The sequence below is a fragment of the Gossypium hirsutum genome, chromosome D09, assembly GCF_007990345.1.
Source record: "Gossypium hirsutum isolate 1008001.06 chromosome D09, Gossypium_hirsutum_v2.1, whole genome shotgun sequence".
Taxonomy (NCBI): domain Eukaryota; kingdom Viridiplantae; phylum Streptophyta; class Magnoliopsida; order Malvales; family Malvaceae; genus Gossypium; species Gossypium hirsutum.
The window spans coordinates 860,745-873,318 of record NC_053445.1 but is presented as its reverse complement, the minus strand read 5'-3'; positions in this window follow the sequence as shown (position 1 = coordinate 873,318).

The following is a 12,574-nucleotide window of genomic DNA, read 5'->3' as shown; positions in this document are numbered from 1 at the left end:
GTTATTCAACAACAAATCACTCTTTGGTATGGTGCTGAAATGAGACCTCGACCATGCTTTTGTTGGTTTATTCGAAAGCTACTTATGTGCATTTGGATTCTTTGTTTTTTAAGTTATCCATGCAATTGTTGAAGTTTTCCATGTTCGTGCAACAGCTTATAGTGTTACAAAATTAGTGCAACACCTCAAATCTACCTAAATCAGTCTAACTCTCACAAAGTGAGAATTGTCGATAGAAATTCTCCAAGGTATCGAAAATCAAGCGAAAGCAACTAAAAGCAAAAGAGAACCACAAGAACATGCCACAAAAAAGCAACACAAGGAAGACCTCTATTTATAGTTGAGTTACATCAATGGTAAAATTAATCTACAGCCTGTGGCAATAATGCATCCTTCATTGCCTCAAAACCCATCATTTTTTAAGTTGATATGCAAATGTTTGACACATCTATGCTCAGCTTCTGAAAACAACGTACCTAATGCAAATATTAATCCCTACAACTAATCATTAAATGTTAGATAACTAAATTGAATTGAAAATTAAACAGTTAAAATACATACCTTTTGTTTCTTAGACATCTATGTCCAAGAATGTTGATTTTCAATGTTATTACTTTCGCTTAAGAGTTTAATGAACCAACCCATGTATTTATATTTTCAACTTCAACCACTGCCTAGGAAATTGGTAATATACAATGGTTCGCATCAATGCCAACAGCACTCAACTGTTCTTCAAACTTGCATTTAATAAAGGCCTGCAATGAGCCAATCCTGACACACATGCTTTGAAACAAATGAGCATTCTTTGGAACAAACCACACTGGAACCTGGATTAGTGTTTCTTATCTCTTCGGCATAGCTCTCAACTTTAGAGTATTGCTCACTGTAATTTCCTTGAAAAATTTTCAAGGCTAGTTGTTTTGCACTAAACAACTTGGACCTTGGGACAATCAACACATAATCGTTGTAAACTCTAAAAGGAAGACGGAGAAATCTGGATCAACAAGAAAACAATTCATATACTTATTGCACAACCACTTGTAATCCATATTCCTATTTGCATAATCTTTACAACATGTATGCTTCGATTTGTACGTTCGAATATGAAAGCTTGGGTGATTATGATCTTTAGTGAAGGATGGTCACTAAACTAACTATAATTACGACAAATGCAAGCTCACCTATCGAACAATAGTATAGCTATGGTGAGTAGGGAATATAGTATCCATGAGGACTAAAAGTACAAGTAATTACCGTTTTTCAATTATTTAGCCAACAAATTGAAGTGATTGTTTTTAATCTAAATTAACTATTCTAATTTAACTACGAATGCAGCAGAGAATAAAATAGGAAAATAACCGAAGACGCCAATGAGAGAGACAATACCCAGGAAAGAATCCACCTAGACTTCACTTATTATTATGAATTTGAATTTAAATGATTTATTCACTTGTGCCTTGATCCGTAGAAATCCTTAAATTATGTTAATATCACTTTCGAGACTAAGAACAACTGACTCTAGGTTGATTAATTGAAATCTTTTTCTAATTAAAACCCCTATTGTTGCATTAACTCGATCTATGGATTCCCCTATTAGATTTGACTCTAATCCGGTAGATTTATGTCGTTCTATTTCTAGGATTGCATGCAACTCCACTCAATTATGCTAGATCTACTCTTAAAAAAGGACTTTTGCTCCACTGAAATAAGCACATTAAACATGAATTAATATCCTGAAAATATTAAAACATGAAATAAGCACAAATAATTGAGAACAAGAATCAAATATTTATCATGTAAAACAGAAATCAAATAATACGATTTATCATAGGTTTCATCTTCCCTAGGTATCTAGGGAATTTAGTTCGTAATCCTAAATAGAAACATCTTAAAGTTAGGATAATAAAAAGACATAAAGAAACTCAATAAAACTTCAAAAGAAATTAAATGGAGATCTTCAATCTTGAAGGAGATCCGCTCTGCGTTGATTCCGATGGCATTCTTCGAGTCTGTTCTTCAATCTTCTCTGAATGCTCTCTTAGATCTTCTTCTAATTGATATTTATAGACTTTAGAATCTCAGAAAGCCTAAAAATTGGGTTTTTCCATGTATTTCGGAAGCAAGGTGCGTTATCGACACTGGCTACCACATGGGCGTGTGGCCAGCCCGTGTGGGAATGTCCAAGCTGTGTGGTTCTTGGAAACAGCTCTATTTATCCGATTTTGGCTCATTTTTCGCTCCTTTCACTCCCAAGTGCTCTCCTAAGTATAGAAACATGAATTTAAAAGATTAAGAGCATCAAAATTCACTAATTTACATAATTAATCATCCAAAAATGCACTAAGAATTAGATTAAAATATGTTACTTTTATAGCTTATTAGTGAACTTCTTACCATATAAGGTCCAACCACACGCATCTTTACAAATAACCCTAACCCTTAGTTTGCCATCTTTCTTGAAAATTACATTCACCCTATATAAGGAGAATCCTTCAAGTTGTTCCATATACACCTCTTCTTCTAGATCACCATTGAAAAAGATAGATTTTACACCCATTTGTTGCAACTTAAGGTCAAAATGAGCTACTAATGCTAACACAACGTGCAAGGAATCTTTCTTAGATACAGGACTGAAAGTCTTAGTATAATTGATTCCTCCTCACTAAATGAATCCTTTCGCAACGAGTCTAGCTTTATATCTTTCTATGTTGCCTATTGAGTCTCTTTTTGTTTTGAAGACCCATTTACATCCAATGGTTGTTACGCCTTCAAGAAATGACACAAGATCGCAAACATCGTTACTTTCCATGGAATTTATCTTTTCTTTCATAGCATTGTACCACAATTCTGACTCTTTGTAACTCATGGCTAGTGAAAATGACTCAGGATCATTTTTAGTTCCAATATTATAATTAGACTCTTGTAAATAGACAATATAGTCACTAAAAATTGTTGATTTCATTTCTCTAGTAGATCACCTCAATGTTGAACCAACATTTTCTAGTGGATCATGTTGTTCAACTGATTGTTCAATAATTTTTAGATTTTCTTGAACAACTTGATCTACTGGAGTGTTTCAGTTGCTAGTGGATTTTCATTAATTGGTTGTTTAACACTCAGTTGAGCTTGAAGGGTGTTTTGTATGATAATCAATCTCTCACATGAAGTGGAAGGTTGACCTACGAGAATCATGTCCCAAGATAGATCGCTCCCACTAATTGAGTCATCCTCAAGAAACTTTACATTTCTCGATTTCACAATTTTAGTGCTGTGAGATGGGCAATAGAATATGTATCCTTTGGACCTTTCGGCATATCCAACAAAATACCCATTAATGGTCCTTGGGCCTAGTTTCTTTTCTTGTGGGTTATAAACTCTTACTTTAGAAGGGCATCTCCATACACATATATGTCGCAAACTCGGTTTCCAACCCTTAAACAACTCAAAAGGTGTCTTTAGGACAACCTTGGTTGGAACTCGATTTAATATATAAATAGTCGTTTTGAGAGCTTCAACCCATAAGGACTTAGGAAGCTTAGAGCTACTAAGCATACTTCGTACCATGTCCATTGAAGTTTGGTTTCTTCATCCTGTAATGCCATTCTGATCAGGTGAGCCTGGCATGGTGTATTGGGAAACTATATCATTATCTTGAAGAAACTTCGCAAATGGACCAAGTGCTTGTGCATCCTCAGTGTACCTACCATAATACTCACCATCTCTATTGATTCTCACAATCACTCTTGTGATAAAGCATGTAGAGATATATATATATCATGAGTAATCGTCTATGAATGTGATGAAGTATCTTTGGCCTTGCACATCCATATTTGGGCAACATATATCCGAATGGATGATTTCTAATATGGTAGTACTCCTCCTAGCACCTTTCTTTGACTTGTTAGTCTGTTTACCCTTAATGCAATTTATACAACTATTGAAATCACTAAAATCTAAAGTATTAAGTACCCCATCATTTACTTATCTCTTAATCATTTCAATAGAGATGTGTCCTGATATCTAGTGCCATAAAATAGAGGAATCTTTATTTATAATACAACGTTTAGTACCAGTTTGAACATGCATAACATTATGAGAGGCATTATTTTACAAATTAGGAGAATAAAGACCATCAAATAAAACACCATTTCCAACAAGTTTAGATTTATAAAATAAATTGAAACCAATGTTTGAAAAACTAAAACAATACCCAAATGGTGCAAGTCTTGAAATAGTAACTAAATTTCTAGAGAAACTGGAAATATAAAAAGTTTTTTCTAAAATTAAAACACAGTCACTCTTAAGCACTAATTTGCATGTTTTAATTGCTTCCACATGCGACTCCATCTTATTTTCTGAATAAATGTGTTGCTTAGCTCCCACTAGTTCCCTTAGGTTTCTTAATCACTATAACAAATTTTATGTATAGATTGTGGAACCAGAATCAATCCACCATGTGTTATAACTAATATCAACCGTATTGGACTCAAAGAAAACAAGTGAGATTGATTTACCTTTTTTTTCAAGTCAACTTTTAAACTTGACATAATCCTTCTTTAAATGTCCCTTCTCTTTACAAAAGAAACACCTGGACTCTTTCTTTATGTCAACTTGGAGTTGCATTTTAGCCTTCCCTTTTTGCTTGGCTTAGATCGTCTTCTTTCCTTGAGTAACCGTCAGTGCACTCTCTCTCATCTCCAGCATGAGTCTAGCCTCCTCCTGACCACACATGGTCAAAAGTTCAGCAATAGACCACTTATCCTTATGTGTGTTATAGGAGATCTTAAAAGGCTCATACTGAGGTGGAAGAGTGTTCAATATAAACTGCACCAAGAAAGCTTCAGACATTTCAACCTCAAGTGCTCCTAATCGAGCTGCTAAATCCCTCATCTTATTTATGTGATCACATACACCTTTCACGGTAGTGAGCTTCATTGATGTGAACTTCATGATTAGGGTGTTGGCTAATGACTTTTGAGAAGTTTTTAATTGTTTCTCAATAGTCATTAATCATTCTTGGACATTCTCATAATGCTCAATTAAGCCATAAACATCAGTAGGAACCTTACTCTTTATGAACATGATACTTAAGTGATTAGATCGCTCCTATTTTTCATACAGAACAAGATCAACCTGAGTCCTGGTTTTAGTAATATGTGACTGATTTCCTTATGGCATATCAATATCCAAGCACCCCAATTGGAGAAGAATATTCTCTTTCCAGAACTTAAAGTTCTCACTAGTTAATTTAGGGATATCTACTTTATTATCAGACATAATCACATGTTGTAAAACTGCAAAGTAAATTAACATACATGCTTAACAAAAAATTGAGACAAACATAAATCATAATTTATCAATGCAAGTTATGTAAATAATGAATCTAGTGCATAAAAATTGCCTGTGGGCTAAACTTTTAATTCAATCAGATCCATTTTATGATAGAATTATTTACTATCCTTTTGATAAAAAATATTAAATTCATTTTCATAATTCGTGTGGGTAACTATGAAAAATCATTTAATAATTTGATATTAATAAATTATGTAATGGGATTTTAATACATATGCTTTCCATATGTGATTTTTAACTTTAATAATTTTATTTAACTAAAGATATTGTGGTTAGTCTTTTAACTAAGTAAAATTATGAAAATCACTTAGCTAGATATTAATCCTTAAACTTTATTTAAGATTGCTGCTAAGCCATTATGCAACATCTAATGTATATAAACCTTATGAAATCCTTACTATAATAAATAATTTCATTTAATTAAATTTGTTGTGGCTAAGTCTCTAGTTAAATAAAATTATTTGGATCCCTAGACATATATTCTATAGTTTTATTGCTAAATACCTTATGCAATAAGTCTAAAAAAAGTCTATACACCTAAAAATGTTAGTAACTAATAACCAGATAATTCACATACAACCATTTACTTCGGCACATAAAAAATATTCAAACAAAAAATTTCTAAAATTTTTCACTAAATTATTAATAACAAAATTAATTTTAGAAATTTCACTTTAATAAAATCCCACGATTTTGCACAAAAGTTTGCAATAAATTTCTCAAAAAAAATTTGAAAATAATTCAAGAAACGTGGAGTTATTATTTTGAGAAATTGACAAGCTTTTAAAAAATCGGACAATTGGAGTTATTATTTTGAGAAATTGACAAGCTTTTAAAAAACCGGACAAGGCAGAGATTAAACCTGGCTCGGATACCAAATGTAAGCAAAATCACAATTTAAATGAAATGTAAGCAACGGAAAGGATTAAACATGAATACCTCGGGCCATTATCTGAACCAAAATGTCAAAATCGAGATGTTGTAGCACCAGTCTTCGAGTGCGTCAAACAACCGATGAGGACGTCATATTTAACTATATGAAAACATGAAATCTAGGAAACACAAAAATCGTCAAAGTCTTCTAAGCACTCGAAAGCCTCACTAGATGGAATTGTGTTCAGAAAGTATTTTTTGGTGCTTAAAAACCTTATGCTTAGGGGTATTTATAGGGTTTCTTAAGGACCTTATGCTTGGGGATATTTATAGTGGTGATTCCGTATAAAAAAATCACCCGTCTCGTACCCCACTATCACACAAAGTAAAAGTAGTGAGAAAAATATGGGAATGAAAACATTAGGGTTATTCCCACGAACCATACATGTCTAAGATAGAAGATAAGAGCTGGAAGATCTATAAATATATAGATTGTTGCAATTTATTTAGGCGGATATTTTTACTACCCTTTCACATATGATAGTTTAGGTGAATTCAATATCGGTGGTGAAGAATGGACATTGCTTATAAAATGTTGGTTGTCAGACTCACAATCACACCTTAAAAAATATTTTTACGGGGAATTAGTAATTTCTAGGTTTTCGTGTCTCTACGTAAAGAGTTTATAGATTTGGATTTCCAACATTGGGTTGAATAATTGAATTTCAAAGAGATGGTACATAACATCCTTATCAAGTTCTGAAACATGGGGAGATTTCTCAAGCCACCATTATCATGATCTATATGCTTATATCCATCCAGCTTATATATTTATACAATCATATTGGTTCAACCTCACAAGAGTGTTTGGAGAAAGTAAATATATATTTGTTTAATCTAAGAATTCCTCCATAGCTAAATGCAAATATATATATTGTACTAATGTAAAACTAAAGTTGTTTTAAATCTTTCGTATCTTTTGGTATTACACATTTTCTTTTTTGTCTAGTTAATATTTTAACGATTCAACCTTTAAATTTAATATTTCATTCATATAGATCATGCATGTCAAATTTGATTTTAATTAAAAAATTTCAACTATTTAATTTTAAAAAAAAATTCAACCGTTGAATATATATTAATATATTGAGTATTATTGTCACATCCCGAAATTAGGGCTAGAAGAAATAGGGATAAAACTTAGATTTTTTAATTTTTTAAAGCATAACAAGAATAGGATAAGTGAAATTAGAATGCCTTAAAATTTATTTTTGATAAGGAATTAACAAGAATAGACCATTAAGCTTAATGGTTAAGTGTTAGGTAAATTTAAGGTTTTAGGTTTGAACTCCCTTAATTGCATCTTTGTTGATTTTTTTCAATTTTTCTTGATGCTCGGCCAAAACTCTTAAAAACCTTTTCTTAAAAGGCTTATGTCAAGAATGAGGTTGATGGTTCAATAGTTAAGACTTAGCATCCCTTTGGTCTCAAGTTTGAAACTATTTGTGCACCTTTAGCCAAAATATTTTTACTTTCTTATTTTTATCCCATAAAATATCAAATTTTCAAACCAGCTCAGGCCAAAAAACTATTTTTTTTATTTATTCATTAATTTAAATCAACCCTAATTCTAAACTAATTCCTAATCCTATTGCAATTAGAAGAAAAATTTTATAAATAGTCAATCTTTTCAAAACCTAGAATTCAAAAAAATTTATAAATAGTCAATCTTTTCAAAACCTAGAATTCATATTTAGAAGATTTTTCAAGAAAAGCTTTCAAATTCTTTCTTCTTCTTCATTGTTGAAACCCTCATTGCAATTAGGGTTCTTAAAAGATTTCAAGGTTTTCAATTCCATCCCTCTCCTCCCAGTGAATGCTGACTTCTTCATCCAAAAATTAAGGTTTTTGTGTCATCAATCAGGTATGGGATCTGTAATACCCCAACCCGTATCCGTCACCAGATTAGGGTTACGAGGCATTACCAAACAAAACATAGTTAAGCACAATCATTTATTACATTTCATGCACAAATTTATATCCACTTCTTTACAAAATTTTCTAAACTCAATTAGCATCAATTCTCCTATTCACATAAACCAAATTCGCATATTAGATTCTCATAGCCAACCAAAAATCAATCATGCCTTACTAATCATTTCACATAATCGAACTTTATTTCAATATTTAACCATATTAATAAAACACATAGCTAATTTAAACAAACATGTTTTACTAATTAAATCACATTTTCAAATCATGCTTCAAAAATCAACCATTTCATTACCATCAAATTCATGTCATTCAAATACTTAAAATATTTTCAAGCATTTATCATTACATTTCATATACTGAGCATATGCCAAAACATCCATTTGCATACATTTATTTCATTAACAAATTACTAATCATTCTATTTTATAAACCTATGCACATTCGCATACCAAGCCATACTAACCCAGCGAGACACATTATAATCAAAAGATAAATGTCGAAATTTCAGCATTCGGACAATCGCTGTTTTTTTTCGAGCAGCACTTAACATTTCGCAGTTAATTCAATAAACAACAGCAACATATAGCATTTAAGTCAATAAGTTTTCCTCCATTTGGATAGCAACTAAATTACACAATATAGCAGCATAACAGCATCACAACTGGTCAGTGAAAATCAACACATTTGAACAACTTAGTTAGTTAAATAAAACCACATAATTGACAACACATTTGGACAATAAGCATGTAAAATAAGACAAAACATAGGTAACCTACCCTGTTTTGGACAGCATTTATACTCCAATTAAACAAGCATTTACACTAGGTAATCATAGTAAACATGTCCTGTTTTGGACAACTTTGATTTGCAATGTTCATACATCATTAATTCACAAATATTTGGACTGCAGTAACAACAATCGGACAGCATTGATTTGTACAAAAATGGACAGCATTTAAGCACCAACTTGGACAGCATTAATATACTCAAAAATGGACAGCAATTAAGCATAAATTTGGACAGCATTAATATGCTCAAAAAAATGGACAGCATTAATATGGTCAAAAAAAATGGACAGCATTTAAGCACTAATTTGGACAGCATTAATATGCTCAAAAATGGACAGCATTTAAGCACTAATTTGGACAGCATGTTATCATCACACAAACCGAATTGCCCATCCATCACACAATATATATCATTTCCAAGCCAACTCACATGGCTAGAATTACAATTCAAAACATACCAAAAGTTCATTAGCCTATACATACCATATATCATATATACAAAGCTTCAAAAGTACCAACAAGATGATCGATAGTATGATGACGTTTCTCGACGATCCCCAAGTCCGAATTAGCTTCGATAATCTATAAAATAGTGAAAAATAAACACAGTAAGCTTTAAAAGCTTAGTAAGCCATATACAAATAAACTTATAATACATGAAGTAAATATAACCAACTCATCAATGAAAAATCATGGCTAATCACATGTATAAATATCACATTCCTCATCTAACTCACTTGTTAATGATTCATAAGCATCACTTACCTTAACCTTTCAATTTTCATATAACATCATACATACCTGAATTGATTACTCATTCACATATTCAACCACTTCTCAACATTGCCCGTTGACTCGTTCGGAATTGATAACGATACTCGGATAGTACATAAAGCTCGTACAATGCCATATCCCAGATATGGTCTTACATGTTATAATATATCGATGCCACTGCCCTAGACAGGGTCTTACACGAAACCATATACAATGCCAATGTCCCAGACATGGTCTTACACGAAGTCACACCTCGAAATCCTAATGTCATGACATACATATCCTATACTATTCCTATGGTTCGTAAGGGGCTTTCGGAAGTCGTAATTCAATTGATACTTTCTCGTATTCATATATTCAGCATCCAAAGCAATTCAATAACAAATAAACATATATAAATCAATTTAAAGGTATTTATTTGCATATGAACTTACCTCGTATATACGATGAACAGATCGGATCGACTACTTGTCAACTTTCGATTTCCCCGATCTAAATCTGATTTCTTTCTTTCTTGATCTATATGAATTCAAATTTAGCTCATTTAATCACCTATTCATTCAATTTCATTCAAAAATATCTATTTGTACATTTTTTCACTTTAACCCCTAAAGTTTCACATTTATTCAATTTAGTCTCTATTTCACAAAATCACAAATTACACAAAACTTCAATACACCCATGCTTAGCCGAATTTATTAGAGGCCCCTAGCAGTCCAAAATTTTCATTTATTTCACATTTTAACCACTCAATTTACACATTTCTCAATTTAATCCCTATTTGACAGTTTTGTCAAAAATTACTTTACAAAACATGTAAAACTATCATCAAGCTTTCATATTTCAACATTAAACATCAAATAACACATATATTCAACAATGGAAACTCTCAAAATCTTTAAAAATTTTGAAATTAAAGGTACGAGCTACCTATATTGAGCTGCAACGATTACAAAAACATAGAAATCATAAAAAATCGAGCAAAAAATACATACCATGCATAAGGAACTATCCCCGAACCTTTTAAAGCTCAAAAATGGTGTATTCCTCTCTTATTTTCAGTTAAGGAAGAAGATGAACACCAAATTTTATCTTTTTTATTATTTAACTTACATTATTTATCATTTTACTAAATTAACCTTAATGAAAAACCATCAAATTTCATGATATTATGCCCCATTAATGTCCACTTAATTTAATTATGGTCTAATTACAACATAAGGACCTCTAATTTAATATTCCATAGCTATTTAATACCTTTAACAAGTAGAATGCAACTTTTTCATTTTACGCGATTAAGTCCTTTTTTTCAAATTGAGCAATTAAACGATAAAATTAGCTCACGAAATTTTCACACATATCAAATAACATGCTATAAATACTGGAAATAATATTGAAATAATTTTACAACTTCAGATTTGTGGTTCCGAAATCACTGTTCTGATTTAGCTAAAACCGGGTTGTTAGAGGATCTAACTTAAACCATTGTGTATAAATTGAATCGTTAAAAATTAAGGTAATTTGTTATGCGAAGCCCCATGTATGCTAACCCTAGGTGAAGAGTTAAATGAACCCTAGGTGAACTGTCATGCGGTCCCTTAGTAAATATTGTGTGAACCTCTTAGTAAACATTAGGCGAACCCTTACATAAACATATATACATGCGAACTCTGTTATAAGATCGACAGGAAAGCTATAGCCAGTATCCGAACCCTCATGCAAACCCTTATGGATTTAGTATGCAAACCCTAATATGTTTTAATTTGCAAACTTTAATAATGATTTAGTATCTGAACCCTTATGGATTTAGCATGCAAACCCCCATATGATTCTGTATGCGAACCTCTATGTGATTTAACATGCGAACTCTCATGTGACTTAGTATCTGAACCCTGTATGTGCAAACCCTACATGCGAACTTTGTATGTACGAACCCTATATGAGAACCCTATGTGCGAACGCTTATGTGATTTTGTAAAAGAACCCTACATGCGAACCCTGCATGTGCGAACCTGTTATGTATGTGTTAGTCGAACTGGCATGTTCATAACCTAATGTTAGAATATTGATGCAAGTTTTTAGTTCGCATGAAGAAATTGTATATGTGAAATTGATATGAATGAATGCATGAATACATGCCATTAAATGATAAGTATGAAATAATAAATGTGCTTGACAAGTACAACATTGATTGTTGATAAATAGCATGATATGTTGAGTTTATGTGAATGATTACATGAAATTGGGTATGGAGGACAGATGAGTTCAGTAGGAGAGAGTTTATGTGAATGATTACATGAAATTGGGTATGAAAGACGGATGAGTTCCGTATGAGAAAGTGGAAATTTAAGTCCATACTGAAAGCCAGTACTGCACGAAGTAAGCGACAATGTCATTGAAATCGGGTAAATCGAGATGATAGTTTTAAAATGTCATAAAAATTGGGCAACCCAAGATGGTAAGTTATTGTAGTAAAAGTTATCGTCAATGATGACAAGTGAACAATTATCATCAGCGGGAAATTCGGGATGGTCAGTTTTTAATAAGGGTTTTAGAATGTCGAGCGATGCTCAACGGTGAATAGGATGACTAGGTGGGAATTTAAAATTATTATTGCATTGCATCACGAACATAACTTGTACATGCATTGATTTACTAAATGTTCCTTATCTTACGCTTAATTTGCTCTGATGCTATAAATTGAACTCTTTACCATTCGAACAATTATATATAACGATTTAAAAATTAAACTCACATTGGGCTGTCACAAGCTCACTCCTCCTTTCCTTACC